Below are 14,896 nucleotides of genomic sequence, written 5' to 3'. Positions count from 1 at the left end.
AGAAAGTTTTGAGCAGATATCTCCTTCCATTCGGCCGGAATTGCAAGAAGTTTGTGCATCTTCTATGTTCGTCGCGGTCAATGGCAAAAGGCGCTTATCTTCAATCTAGGTGTTTCTGCGTGCTGCTCCGGCCCAAAGAGTGCCCGGCGGAAAACGACAACGCAGGCATGTCGAGTGCCACTGTCTACACCTGCACAGAAAGTTTTGAGCAGATATCTCCTTCTATTCGGCCGGAATTGCAAGAAGTTTGTGCATCTTCTATGTTCGTCGCGGTCAATGGCAAAAGGCGCTTATCTTCAATCTAGGTGTTTCTGCGTGCTGCGCCGGCCCAAAGAGTGCCCGGCGGAAAACGACAACGCAGGCATGTCGGGTGCCACTGTCTGCACCTGCACAGAAAGTTGTGAGCAGATATCTCCTTCCGTTCGTCCGGAATTGAAATAAGTTTGTGCATCTTCAATGTTGTTCGCGGTCAATGACAAAAAGGCGCTTATCTTCAATCTAGGTGTTTCAGCGTGCTGCTCCGGCCCAAAGAGTGCCCGGCTGAAAACGACAACGCAGGCATGTCGGGTGCCACTGTCTGCACCTGCACAGAAAGTTTTGAGCAGATATCTCCTTCCATTCGGCCGGAATTGCAAGAAGTTTGTGCATCTTCTATGTTCGTCGCGGTCAATGGCAAAAGGCGCTTATCTTCAATGTAGGTGTTTCTGCGTGCTGCGCCGGCCCAAAGAGTGCCCGGCGGAAAACGACAACGCAGGCATGTCGGGTGCCACTGTCTGCACCTGCACAGAAAGTTGTGAGCAGATATCTCCTTCCATTCGGCCGGAATTGCAAGACGTTTGTGCATCTTCAATATTGGTCACGGTCAATGTCAAAAAGCCCTTATCTGCAATCTAGGTGTTTCGGCGTGCTGCGCCGGCCCAAAGAGTGCCCGGCTGAAAACGACAACGCAGGCATGTCGGGTGCCACTGTCTGCACCAGCTCAGAAAGTTTTGAGCAGATATCTCCTTCCATTCGGCCGGAATTGCAAGAAGTTTGTGCATCTTCTATGTTCGTCGCGGTCAATGGCAAAAGGCGCTTATCTTCAATCTAGGTGTTTCTGCGTGCTGCTCCGGCCCAAAGAGTGCCCGGCGGAAAACGACAACGCAGGCATGTCGAGTGCCACTGTCTACACTTGCACAGAAAGATTTGAGCAGATATCTCCTTCTATTCGGCCGGAATTGCAAGAAGTTTGTGCATCTTCTATGTTCGTCGCGGTCAATGGCAAAAGGCGCTTATCTTCAATCTAGGTGTTTCTGCGTGCTGCGCCGGCCCAAAGAGTGCCCGGCGGAAAACGACAACGCAGGCATGTCGGGTGCCACTGTCTGCACCTGCACAGAAAGTTGTGAGCAGATATCTCCTTCCGTTCGGCCGGAATTGAAATAAGTTTGTGCATCTTCAATGTTGGTCGCGGTCAATGACAAAAAGGCGCTTATCTTCAATCTAGGTGTTTCTGCGTGCTGCTTCGGCCCAAAGAGTGCCCGGCTGAAAACGACAACGCAGGCATGTCGGGTGCCACTGTCTGCACCTGCACAGAAAGTTTTGAGCAGATATCTTCTTTCATTCGGCCGGAATTGCAAGACGTTTGTGCATCTTCAATATTGGTCACGGTCAATGTCAAAAAGCCCTTATCTGCAATCTAGGTGTTTCTGCGTGCTGCGCCGGCCCAAAGAGTGCCCGGCTGAAAACGACAACGCAGGCATGTCGGGTGCCACTGTCTGCACCAGCACAGAAAGTTTTAAGCAGATATCTCCTTCCATTCGGCCGGAATTGCAAGAAGTTTGTGCATCTTCTATGTTCGTCGCGGTCAATGGCAAAAGGCGCTTATCTTCAATCTAGGTGTTTCTGCGTGCTGCGCCGGCCCAAAGAGTGCCCTGCGGAAAACGACAACGCAGGCATGTCGGGTGCCACTGTTTACACCTGCACAGAAAATTGTGAGCAGATATCTCCTTCCGTTCGGCCGGAATTGAAAGAAGTTTGTGCATCTTCAATGTTGGTCGCGGTCAATGACAAAAAGACGCTTATCTTCAATCTAGGTGTTTTTGCGTGCTGCTCCGGCCCAAAGAGTGCCCGGCTGAAAACGACAACGCAGGCATGTCGGGTGCCACTGTCTGCACCTGTACAGAATGTTTTGAGAAGATATCTTCTTTCGTTCGGCCGGAATTGCAAGACGTTTGTGCATCTTCCATATTGGTCACGGTCAATGTCAAAAAGCCCTTATCTGCAATCTAGGTGTTTCGGCGTGCTGCGCCGGCCCAAAGAGTGCCCGGCTGAAAACGACAACGCAGGCATGTCGGGTGCCACTGTCTGCACCAGCTCAGAAAGTTTTGAGCAGATATCTCCTTCCATTCGGCCGGAATTGCAAGAAGTTTGTGCATCTTCTATGTTCGTCGCGGTCAATGGCAAAAGGCGCTTATCTTCAATGTAGGTGTTTCTGCGTGCTGCGCCGGCCCAAAGAGTGCCCGGCGGAAAACGACAACGCAGGCATGTCGGGTGCCACTGTCTGCACCTGCACAGAAAGTTTTGAGCAGATATCTTCTTTCATTCGGCCGGAATTGCAAGACGTTTGTGCATCTTCAATATTGGTCACGGTCAATGTCAAAAAGCCCTTATCTGCAATCTAGGTGTTTCTGCGTGCTGCGCCGGCCCAAAGAGTGCCCGGCGGAAAACGACAACGCAGGCATGTCGGGTGCCACTGTCTGCACCTGCACAGAAAGTTGTGAGCAGATATCTCCTTCCATTCGGCCGGAATTGCAAGACGTTTGTGCATCTTCAAAATTGGTCACGGTCAATGTCAAAAAGCCCTTATCTGCAATCTAGGTATTTCGGCGTGCTGCGCCGGCCCAAAGAGTGCCCGGCTGAAAACGACAACGCAGGCATGTCGGGTGCCACTGTCTGCACCAGCTCAGAAAGTTTTGAGCAGATATCTCCTTCCATTCGGCCGGAATTGCAAGAAGTTTGTGCATCTTCTATGTTCGTCGCGGTCAATGGCAAAAGGCGCTTATCTTCAATCTAGGTGTTTCTGCGTGCTGCTCCGGCCCAAAGAGTGCCCGGCGGAAAACGACAACGCAGGCATGTCGAGTGCCACTGTCTACACCTGCACAGAAAGTTTTGAGCAGATATCTCCTTCTATTCGGCCGGAATTGCAAGAAGTTTGTGCATCTTCTATGTTCGTCGCGGTCAATGGCAAAAGGCGCTTATCTTCAATCTAGGTGTTTCTGCGTGCTGCGCCGGCCCAAAGAGTGCCCGGCGGAAAACGACAACGCAGGCATGTCGGGTGCCACTGTCTGCACCTGCACAGAAAGTTGTGAGCAGATATCTCCTTCCGTTCGTCCGGAATTGAAATAAGTTTGTGCATCTTCAATGTTGGTCGCGGTCAATGACAAAAAGGCGCTTATCTTCAATCTAGGTGTTTCAGCGTGCTGCTCCGGCCCAAAGAGTGCCCGGCTGAAAACGACAACGCAGGCATGTCGGGTGCCACTGTCTGCACCTGCACAGAAAGTTTTGAGCAGATATCTCCTTCCATTCGGCCGGAATTGCAAGAAGTTTGTGCATCTTCTATGTTCGTCGCGGTCAATGGCAAAAGGCGCTTATCTTCAATGTAGGTGTTTCTGCGTGCTGCGCCGGCCCAAAGAGTGCCCGGCGGAAAACGACAACGCAGGCATGTCGGGTGCCACTGTCTGCACCTGCACAGAAAGTTGTGAGCAGATATCTCCTTCCATTCGGCCGGAATTGCAAGACGTTTGTGCATCTTCAATATTGGTCACGGTCAATGTCAAAAAGCCCTTATCTGCAATCTAGGTGTTTCGGCGTGCTGCGCCGGCCCAAAGAGTGCCCGGCTGAAAACGACAACGCAGGCATGTCGGGTGCCACTGTCTGCACCAGCTCAGAAAGTTTTGAGCAGATATCTCCTTCCATTCGGCCGGAATTGCAAGAAGTTTGTGCATCTTCTATGTTCGTCGCGGTCAATGGCAAAAGGCGCTTATCTTCAATCTAGGTGTTTCTGCGTGCTGCTCCGGCCCAAAGAGTGCCCGGCGGAAAACGACAACGCAGGCATGTCGAGTGCCACTGTCTACACTTGCACAGAAAGATTTGAGCAGATATCTCCTTCTATTCGGCCGGAATTGCAAGAAGTTTGTGCATCTTCTATGTTCGTCGCGGTCAATGGCAAAAGGCGCTTATCTTCAATCTAGGTGTTTCTGCGTGCTGCGCCGGCCCAAAGAGTGCCCGGCGGAAAACGACAACGCAGGCATGTCGGGTGCCACTGTCTGCACCTGCACAGAAAGTTGTGAGCAGATATCTCCTTCCGTTCGGCCGGAATTGAAATAAGTTTGTGCATCTTCAATGTTGGTCGCGGTCAATGACAAAAAGGCGCTTATCTTCAATCTAGGTGTTTCTGCGTGCTGCTTCGGCCCAAAGAGTGCCCGGCTGAAAACGACAACGCAGGCATGTCGGGTGCCACTGTCTGCACCTGCACAGAAAGTTTTGAGCAGATATCTTCTTTCATTCGGCCGGAATTGCAAGACGTTTGTGCATCTTCAATATTGGTCACGGTCAATGTCAAAAAGCCCTTATCTGCAATCTAGGTGTTTCTGCGTGCTGCGCCGGCCCAAAGAGTGCCCGGCTGAAAACGACAACGCAGGCATGTCGGGTGCCACTGTCTGCACCAGCACAGAAAGTTTTAAGCAGATATCTCCTTCCATTCGGCCGGAATTGCAAGAAGTTTGTGCATCTTCTATGTTCGTCGCGGTCAATGGCAAAAGGCGCTTATCTTCAATCTAGGTGTTTCTGCGTGCTGCGCCGGCCCAAAGAGTGCCCTGCGGAAAACGACAACGCAGGCATGTCGGGTGCCACTGTTTACACCTGCACAGAAAATTGTGAGCAGATATCTCCTTCCGTTCGGCCGGAATTGAAAGAAGTTTGTGCATCTTCAATGTTGGTCGCGGTCAATGACAAAAAGACGCTTATCTTCAATCTAGGTGTTTTTGCGTGCTGCTCCGGCCCAAAGAGTGCCCGGCTGAAAACGACAACGCAGGCATGTCGGGTGCCACTGTCTGCACCTGCACAGAATGTTTTGAGAAGATATCTTCTTTCGTTCGGCCGGAATTGCAAGACGTTTGTGCATCTTCAATATTGGTCACGGTCAATGTCAAAAAGCCCTTATCTGCAATCTAGGTGTTTCGGCGTGCTGCGCCGGCCCAAAGAGTGCCCGGCTGAAAACGACAACGCAGGCATGTCGGGTGCCACTGTCTGCACCAGCTCAGAAAGTTTTGAGCAGATATCTCCTTCCATTCGGCCGGAATTGCAAGAAGTTTGTGCATCTTCTATGTTCGTCGCGGTCAATGGCAAAAGGCGCTTATCTTCAATCTAGGTGTTTCTGCGTGCTGCTCCGGCCCAAAGAGTGCCCGGCGGAAAACGACAACGCAGGCATGTCGAGTGCCACTGTCTACACCTGCACAGAAAGTTTTGAGCAGATATCTCCTTCTATTCGGCCGGAATTGCAAGAAGTTTGTGCATCTTCTATGTTCGTCGCGGTCAATGGCAAAAGGCGCTTATCTTCAATCTAGGTGTTTCTGCGTGCTGCGCCGGCCCAAAGAGTGCCCGGCGGAAAACGACAACGCAGGCATGTCGGGTGCCACTGTCTGCACCTGCACAGAAAGTTGTGAGCAGATATCTCCGTCCGTTCGGCCGGAATTGAAATAAGTTTGTGCATCTTCAATGTTGGTCGCGGTCAATGACAAAAAGGCGCTTATCTTCAATCTAGGTGTTTCAGCGTGCTGCTCCGGCCCAAAGAGTGCCCGGCTGAAAACGACAACGCAGGCATGTCGGGTGCCACTGTCTGCACCTGCACAGAAAGTTTTGAGCAGATATCTCCTTCCATTCGGCCGGAATTGCAAGAAGTTTGTGCATCTTCTATGTTCGTCGCGGTCAATGGCAAAAGGCGCTTATCTTCAATGTAGGTGTTTCTGCGTGCTGCGCCGGCCCAAAGAGTGCCCGGCGGAAAACGACAACGCAGGCATGTCGGGTGCCACTGTCTGCACCTGCACAGAAAGTTGTGAGCAGATATCTCCTTCCATTCGGCCGGAATTGCAAGACGTTTGTGCATCTTCCATATTGGTCACAGTCAATGTCAAAAAGCCCTTATCTGCAATCTAGGTGTTTTTGCGTGCTGCTTCGGCCCAAAGAGTGCCCGGCTGAAAACGACAACGCATGCATGTCGGGTGCCACTGTCTGCACCAGCTCAGAAAGTTTTGAGCAGATATCTCCTTCCATTCGGCCGGAATTGCAAGAAGTTTGTACATCTTCTATGTTCGTTGCGGTCAATGGCAAAAGGCGCTTATCTTCAATCTAGGTGTTTCTGCGTGCTGCTCCGGCCCAAAGAGTGCCCGGCGGAAAACGACAACGCAGGCATGTCGAGTGCCACTGTCTACACTTGCACAGAAAGATTTGAGCAGATATCTCCTTCTATTCGGCCGGAATTGCAAGAAGTTTGTGCATCTTCTATGTTCGTCGCGGTCAATGGCAAAAGGCGCTTATCTTCAATCTAGGTGTTTCTGCGTGCTGCTCCGGCCCAAAGAGTGCCCGGCGGAAAACGACAACGCAGGCATGTTGAGTGCCACTGTCTACACCTGCACAGAAAGTTTTGAGCAGATATCTCCTTCTATTCGGCCGGAATTGCAAGAAGTTTGTGCATCTTCTATGTTCGTCGCGGTCAATGGCAAAAGGCGCTTATCTTCAATCTAGGTGTTTCTGCGTGCTGCGCCGGCCCAAAGAGTGCCCGGCGGAAAACGACAACGCAGGCATGTCGGGTGCCACTGTCTACAACTGCACAGAAAATTGTGAGCAGATATCTCCTTCCGTTCGGCCGGAATTGAAAGAAGTTTGTGCATCTTCAATGTTGGTCGCGGTCAATGACAAAAAGACGCTTATCTTCAATCTAGGTGTTTCTGCGTGCTGCTCCGGCCCAAAGAGTGCCCGGCTGAAAACGACAACGCAGGCATGTCGGGTGCCACTGTCTGCACCTGCACAGAAAGTTTTGAGCAGATATCTCCTTCCATTCGGCCGGAATTGCAAGAAGTTTGTGCATCTTCTATGTTCGTCGCGGTCAATGGCAAAAGGCGCTTATCTTCAATCTAGGTGTTTCTGCGTGCTGCTCCGGCCCAAAGAGTGCTCGGCGGAAAACGACAACGCAGGCATGTTGGGTGCCACTGTCTACACCTGCACAGAAAGTTTTGAGCAGATATCTCCTTCCATTCGGCCGGAATTGCAAGAAGTTTGTGCATCTTCTATGTTCGTCGCGGTCAATGGCCAAGGCGCTTATCTTCAATGTAGGTGTTTCTGCGTGCTGCGCCGGCCCAAAGAGTGCCCGGCGGAAAACGACAACGCAGGCATGTCGGGTGCCACTGTCTGCACCTGCACAGAAAGTTGTGAGCAGATATCTCCTTCCATTCGGCCGGAATTGCAAGACGTTTGTGCATCTTCCATATTGGTTACAGTCAATGTCAAAAAGCCCTTATCTGCAATCTAGGTGTTTCTGCGTGCTGCGCCGGCCCAAAGAGTGCCCGGCTGAAAACGACAACGCAGGCATGCCGGGTGCCACTGTCTGCACCAGCTCAGAAAGTTTTGAGCAGATATCTCCTTCCATTCGGCCGGAATTGCAAGAAGTTTGTACATCTTCTATGTTCGTTGCGGTCAATGGCAAAAGGCGCTTATCTTCAATCTAGGTGTTTTTGCGTGCTGCTCCGGCCCAAAGAGTGCCCGGCGGAAAACGACAACGCAGGCATGTCGAGTGCCACTGTCTACACTTGCACAGAAAGTTTTGAGCAGATATCTCCTTCTATTCGGCCGGAATTGCAAGAAGTTTGTGCATCTTCTATGTTCGTCGCGGTCAATGGCAAAAGGCGCTTATCTTCAATCTAGGTGTTTCTGCGTGCTGCTCCGGCTCAAAGAGTGCTCGGCGGAAAACGACAACGCAGGCATGTCGAGTTCCACTGTCTACACCTGCACAGAAAGTTTTGAGCAGATATCTCCTTCTATTCCGCCGGAATTGCAAGAAGTTTGTGCATCTTCTATGTTCGTCGCGGACAATGGCAAAAGGCGCTTATCTTCAATATAGGTGTTTCTGCGTGCTGCGCCGGCCCAAAGAGTGCCCGGCGGAAAACGACAACGCAGGCATGTCGGGTGCCACTGTCTGCACCTGCACAGAAAGTTGTGAGCAGATATCTCCTTCCATTCGGCCGGAATTGCAAGACGTTTGTGCATCTTCAATATTGGTCACGGTCAATGTCAAAAAGCCCTTATCTGGAATCTAGGTGTTTCTGCGTGCTGCGCCGGCCCAAAGAGTGCCCGGCTGAAAACGACAACGCAGGCATGTCGGGTGCCACTGTCTGCACCAGCTCAGAAAGTTTTGAGCAGATATCTCCTTCCATTCGGCCGGAATTGCAAGAAGTTTGTGCATCTTCTATGTTCGTCGCGGTCAATGGCAAAAGGCGCTTATCTACAATCTAGGTGTTTCTGCGTGCTGCTCCGGCCCAAAGAGTGCCCGGCGGAAAACGACAACGCAGGCATGTCGAGTTCCACTGTCTACACCTGCACAGAAAGTTTTGAGCAGATATTTCCTTCTATTCCGCCGGAATTGCAAGAAGTTTGTGCATCTTCTATGTTCGTCGCGGTCAATGGCAAAAGGCGCTTATCTTCAATATAGGTGTTTCTGCGTGCTGCGCCGGCCCAAAGAGTGCCCGGCGGAAAACGACAACGCAGGCATGTCAGGTGCCACTGTCTGCACCTGCTCAGAAAGTTGTGAGCAGATATCTCCTTCCATTCGGCCGGAATTGCAAGACGTTTGTGCATCTTCAATATTGGTCACGGTCAATGTCAAAAAGCCCTTATCTGGAATCTAGGTGTTTCTGCGTGCTGCTCCGGCCCAAAGAGTGCCCGGCGGAAAACGACAACGCAGGCATGTCGAGTGCCACTGTCTACACTTGCACAGAAAGTTTTGAGCAGATATCTCCTTCTATTCGGCCGGAATTGCAAGAAGTTTGTGCATCTTCTATGTTCGTCGCGGTCAATGGCAAAAGGCGCTTATCTTCAATCTAGGTGTTTCTGCGTGCTGCGCCGGCCCAAAGAGTGCCCGGCGGAAAACGACAACGCAGGCATGTCGGGTGCCACTGTCTGCACCTGGACAGAAAGTTGTGAGCAGATATCTCCTTCCGTTCGGCCGGAATTGAAATAAGTTTTTGCATCTTCAATGTTGGTCGCGGTCAATGACAAAAAGGCGCTTATCTTCAATCTAGGTGTTTCTGCGTGCTGCTTCGGCCCAAAGAGTGCCCGGCTGAAAACGACAACGCAGGCATGTCGGGTGCCACTGTCTGCACCTGCACAGAAAGTTTTGAGCAGATATCTCCTTCCATTCGGCCGGAATTGCAAGAAGTTTGTGCATCTTCTATGTTCGTCGCGGTCAATGGCAAAAGGCGCTTATCTTCAATGTAGGTGTTTCTGCGTGCTGCGCCGGCCCAAAGAGTGCCCGGCGGAAAACGACAACGCAGGCATGTCGGGTGCCACTGTCTGCACCTGCACAGAAAGTTGTGAGCAGATATCTCCTTCCATTCGGCCGGAATTGCAAGACGTTTGTGCATCTTCCATATTGGTCACAGTCAATGTCAAAAAGCCCTTATCTGCAATCTAGGTGTTTTTGCGTGCTGCTTCGGCCCAAAGAGTGCCCGGCTGAAAACGACAACGCATGCATGTCGGGTGCCACTGTCTGCACCAGCTCAGAAAGTTTTGAGCAGATATCTCCTTCCATTCGGCCGGAATTGCAAGAAGTTTGTACATCTTCTATGTTCGTTGCGGTCAATGGCAAAAGGCGCTTATCTTCAATCTAGGTGTTTCTGCGTGCTGCTCCGGCCCAAAGAGTGCCCGGCGGAAAACGACAACGCAGGCATGTCGAGTGCCACTGTCTACACTTGCACAGAAAGATTTGAGCAGATATCTCCTTCTATTCGGCCGGAATTGCAAGAAGTTTGTGCATCTTCTATGTTCGTCGCGGTCAATGGCAAAAGGCGCTTATCTTCAATCTAGGTGTTTCTGCGTGCTGCTCCGGCCCAAAGAGTGCCCGGCGGAAAACGACAACGCAGGCATGTTGAGTGCCACTGTCTACACCTGCACAGAAAGTTTTGAGCAGATATCTCCTTCTATTCGGCCGGAATTGCAAGAAGTTTGTGCATCTTCTATGTTCGTCGCGGTCAATGGCAAAAGGCGCTTATCTTCAATCTAGGTGTTTCTGCGTGCTGCGCCGGCCCAAAGAGTGCCCGGCGGAAAACGACAACGCAGGCATGTCGGGTGCCACTGTCTACAACTGCACAGAAAATTGTGAGCAGATATCTCCTTCCGTTCGGCCGGAATTGAAAGAAGTTTGTGCATCTTCAATGTTGGTCGCGGTCAATGACAAAAAGACGCTTATCTTCAATCTAGGTGTTTCTGCGTGCTGCTCCGGCCCAAAGAGTGCCCGGCTGAAAACGACAACGCAGGCGTGTCGGGTGCCACTGTCTGCACCTGCACAGAAAGTTTTGAGCAGATATCTCCTTCCATTCGGCCGGAATTGCAAGAAGTTTGTGCATCTTCTATGTTCGTCGCGGTCAATGGCAAAAGGCGCTTATCTTCAATCTAGGTGTTTCTGCGTGCTGCTCCGGCCCAAAGAGTGCTCGGCGGAAAACGACAACGCAGGCATGTTGGGTGCCACTGTCTACACCTGCACAGAAAGTTTTGAGCAGATATCTCCTTCCATTCGGCCGGAATTGCAAGAAGTTTGTGCATCTTCTATGTTCGTCGCGGTCAATGGCCAAGGCGCTTATCTTCAATGTAGGTGTTTCTGCGTGCTGCGCCGGCCCAAAGAGTGCCCGGCGGAAAACGACAACGCAGGCATGTCGGGTGCCACTGTCTGCACCTGCACAGAAAGTTGTGAGCAGATATCTCCTTCCATTCGGCCGGAATTGCAAGACGTTTGTGCATCTTCCATATTGGTTACAGTCAATGTCAAAAAGCCCTTATCTGCAATCTAGGTGTTTCTGCGTGCTGCGCCGGCCCAAAGAGTGCCCGGCTGAAAACGACAACGCAGGCATGCCGGGTGCCACTGTCTGCACCAGCTCAGAAAGTTTTGAGCAGATATCTCCTTCCATTCGGCCGGAATTGCAAGAAGTTTGTACATCTTCTATGTTCGTTGCGGTCAATGGCAAAAGGCGCTTATCTTCAATCTAGGTGTTTTTGCGTGCTGCTCCGGCCCAAAGAGTGCCCGGCGGAAAACGACAACGCAGGCATGTCGAGTGCCACTGTCTACACTTGCACAGAAAGTTTTGAGCAGATATCTCCTTCTATTCGGCCGGAATTGCAAGAAGTTTGTGCATCTTCTATGTTCGTCGCGGTCAATGGCAAAAGGCGCTTATCTTCAATCTAGGTGTTTCTGCGTGCTGCTCCGGCTCAAAGAGTGCTCGGCGGAAAACGACAACGCAGGCATGTCGAGTTCCACTGTCTACACCTGCACAGAAAGTTTTGAGCAGATATCTCCTTCTATTCCGCCGGAATTGCAAGAAGTTTGTGCATCTTCTATGTTCGTCGCGGACAATGGCAAAAGGCGCTTATCTTCAATATAGGTGTTTCTGCGTGCTGCGCCGGCCCAAAGAGTGCCCGGCGGAAAACGACAACGCAGGCATGTCGGGTGCCACTGTCTGCACCTGCACAGAAAGTTGTGAGCAGATATCTCCTTCCATTCGGCCGGAATTGCAAGACGTTTGTGCATCTTCAATATTGGTCACGGTCAATGTCAAAAAGCCCTTATCTGGAATCTAGGTGTTTCTGCGTGCTGCGCCGGCCCAAAGAGTGCCCGGCTGAAAACGACAACGCAGGCATGTCGGGTGCCACTGTCTGCACCAGCTCAGAAAGTTTTGAGCAGATATCTCCTTCCATTCGGCCGGAATTGCAAGAAGTTTGTGCATCTTCTATGTTCGTCGCGGTCAATGGCAAAAGGCGCTTATCTTCAATCTAGGTGTTTCTGCGTGCTGCTCCGGCCCAAAGAGTGCCCGGCGGAAAACGACAACGCAGGCATGTCGAGTTCCACTGTCTACACCTGCACAGAAAGTTTTGAGCAGATATTTCCTTCTATTCCGCCGGAATTGCAAGAAGTTTGTGCATCTTCTATGTTCGTCGCGGTCAATGGCAAAAGGCGCTTATCTTCAATATAGGTGTTTCTGCGTGCTGCGCCGGCCCAAAGAGTGCCCGGCGGAAAACGACAACGCAGGCATGTCAGGTGCCACTGTCTGCACCTGCTCAGAAAGTTGTGAGCAGATATCTCCTTCCATTCGGCCGGAATTGCAAGACGTTTGTGCATCTTCAATATTGGTCACGGTCAATGTCAAAAAGCCCTTATCTGGAATCTAGGTGTTTCTGCGTGCTGCTCCGGCCCAAAGAGTGCCCGGCGGAAAACGACAACGCAGGCATGTCGAGTGCCACTGTCTACACTTGCACAGAAAGTTTTGAGCAGATATCTCCTTCTATTCGGCCGGAATTGCAAGAAGTTTGTGCATCTTCTATGTTCGTCGCGGTCAATGGCAAAAGGCGCTTATCTTCAATCTAGGTGTTTCTGCGTGCTGCGCCGGCCCAAAGAGTGCCCGGCGGAAAACGACAACGCAGGCATGTCGGGTGCCACTGTCTGCACCTGGACAGAAAGTTGTGAGCAGATATCTCCTTCCGTTCGGCCGGAATTGAAATAAGTTTTTGCATCTTCAATGTTGGTCGCGGTCAATGACAAAAAGGCGCTTATCTTCAATCTAGGTGTTTCTGCGTGCTGCTTCGGCCCAAAGAGTGCCCGGCTGAAAACGACAACGCAGGCATGTCGGGTGCCACTGTCTGCACCTGCACAGAAAGTTTTGAGCAGATATCTCCTTCCATTCGGCCGGAATTGCAAGAAGTTTGTGCATCTTCTATGTTCGTCGCGGTCAATGGCAAAAGGCGCTTATCTTCAATGTAGGTGTTTCTGCGTGCTGCGCCGGCCCAAAGAGTGCCCGGCGGAAAACGACAACGCAGGCATGTCGGGTGCCACTGTCTGCACCTGCACAGAAAGTTGTGAGCAGATATCTCCTTCCATTCGGCCGGAATTGCAAGACGTTTGTGCATCTTCCATATTGGTCACAGTCAATGTCAAAAAGCCCTTATCTGCAATCTAGGTGTTTTTGCGTGCTGCTTCGGCCCAAAGAGTGCCCGGCTGAAAACGACAACGCATGCATGTCGGGTGCCACTGTCTGCACCAGCTCAGAAAGTTTTGAGCAGATATCTCCTTCCATTCGGCCGGAATTGCAAGAAGTTTGTACATCTTCTATGTTCGTTGCGGTCAATGGCAAAAGGCGCTTATCTTCAATCTAGGTGTTTCTGCGTGCTGCTCCGGCCCAAAGAGTGCCCGGCGGAAAACGACAACGCAGGCATGTCGAGTGCCACTGTCTACACTTGCACAGAAAGATTTGAGCAGATATCTCCTTCTATTCGGCCGGAATTGCAAGAAGTTTGTGCATCTTCTATGTTCGTCGCGGTCAATGGCAAAAGGCGCTTATCTTCAATCTAGGTGTTTCTGCGTGCTGCTCCGGCCCAAAGAGTGCCCGGCGGAAAACGACAACGCAGGCATGTTGAGTGCCACTGTCTACACCTGCACAGAAAGTTTTGAGCAGATATCTCCTTCTATTCGGCCGGAATTGCAAGAAGTTTGTGCATCTTCTATGTTCGTCGCGGTCAATGGCAAAAGGCGCTTATCTTCAATCTAGGTGTTTCTGCGTGCTGCGCCGGCCCAAAGAGTGCCCGGCGGAAAACGACAACGCAGGCATGTCGGGTGCCACTGTCTACAACTGCACAGAAAATTGTGAGCAGATATCTCCTTCCGTTCGGCCGGAATTGAAAGAAGTTTGTGCATCTTCAATGTTGGTCGCGGTCAATGACAAAAAGACGCTTATCTTCAATCTAGGTGTTTCTGCGTGCTGCTCCGGCCCAAAGAGTGCCCGGCTGAAAACGACAACGCAGGCGTGTCGGGTGCCACTGTCTGCACCTGCACAGAAAGTTTTGAGCAGATATCTCCTTCCATTCGGCCGGAATTGCAAGAAGTTTGTGCATCTTCTATGTTCGTCGCGGTCAATGGCAAAAGGCGCTTATCTTCAATCTAGGTGTTTCTGCGTGCTGCTCCGGCCCAAAGAGTGCTCGGCGGAAAACGACAACGCAGGCATGTTGGGTGCCACTGTCTACACCTGCACAGAAAGTTTTGAGCAGATATCTCCTTCCATTCGGCCGGAATTGCAAGAAGTTTGTGCATCTTCTATGTTCGTCGCGGTCAATGGCCAAGGCGCTTATCTTCAATGTAGGTGTTTCTGCGTGCTGCGCCGGCCCAAAGAGTGCCCGGCGGAAAACGACAACGCAGGCATGTCGGGTGCCACTGTCTGCACCTGCACAGAAAGTTGTGAGCAGATATCTCCTTCCATTCGGCCGGAATTGCAAGACGTTTGTGCATCTTCCATATTGGTTACAGTCAATGTCAAAAAGCCCTTATCTGCAATCTAGGTGTTTCTGCGTGCTGCGCCGGCCCAAAGAGTGCCCGGCTGAAAACGACAACGCAGGCATGCCGGGTGCCACTGTCTGCACCAGCTCAGAAAGTTTTGAGCAGATATCTCCTTCCATTCGGCCGGAATTGCAAGAAGTTTGTACATCTTCTATGTTCGTTGCGGTCAATGGCAAAAGGCGCTTATCTTCAATCTAGGTGTTTTTGCGTGCTGCTCCGGCCCAAAGAGTGCCCGGCGGAAAACGACAACGCAGGCATGTCGAGTGCCACTGTCTA

The sequence above is a fragment of the Hyla sarda genome, chromosome 6 (genome assembly GCF_029499605.1).
Source record: "Hyla sarda isolate aHylSar1 chromosome 6, aHylSar1.hap1, whole genome shotgun sequence".
NCBI lineage: Eukaryota > Metazoa > Chordata > Amphibia > Anura > Hylidae > Hyla > Hyla sarda.
Note: the sequence above shows the minus strand (reverse complement) of the source record.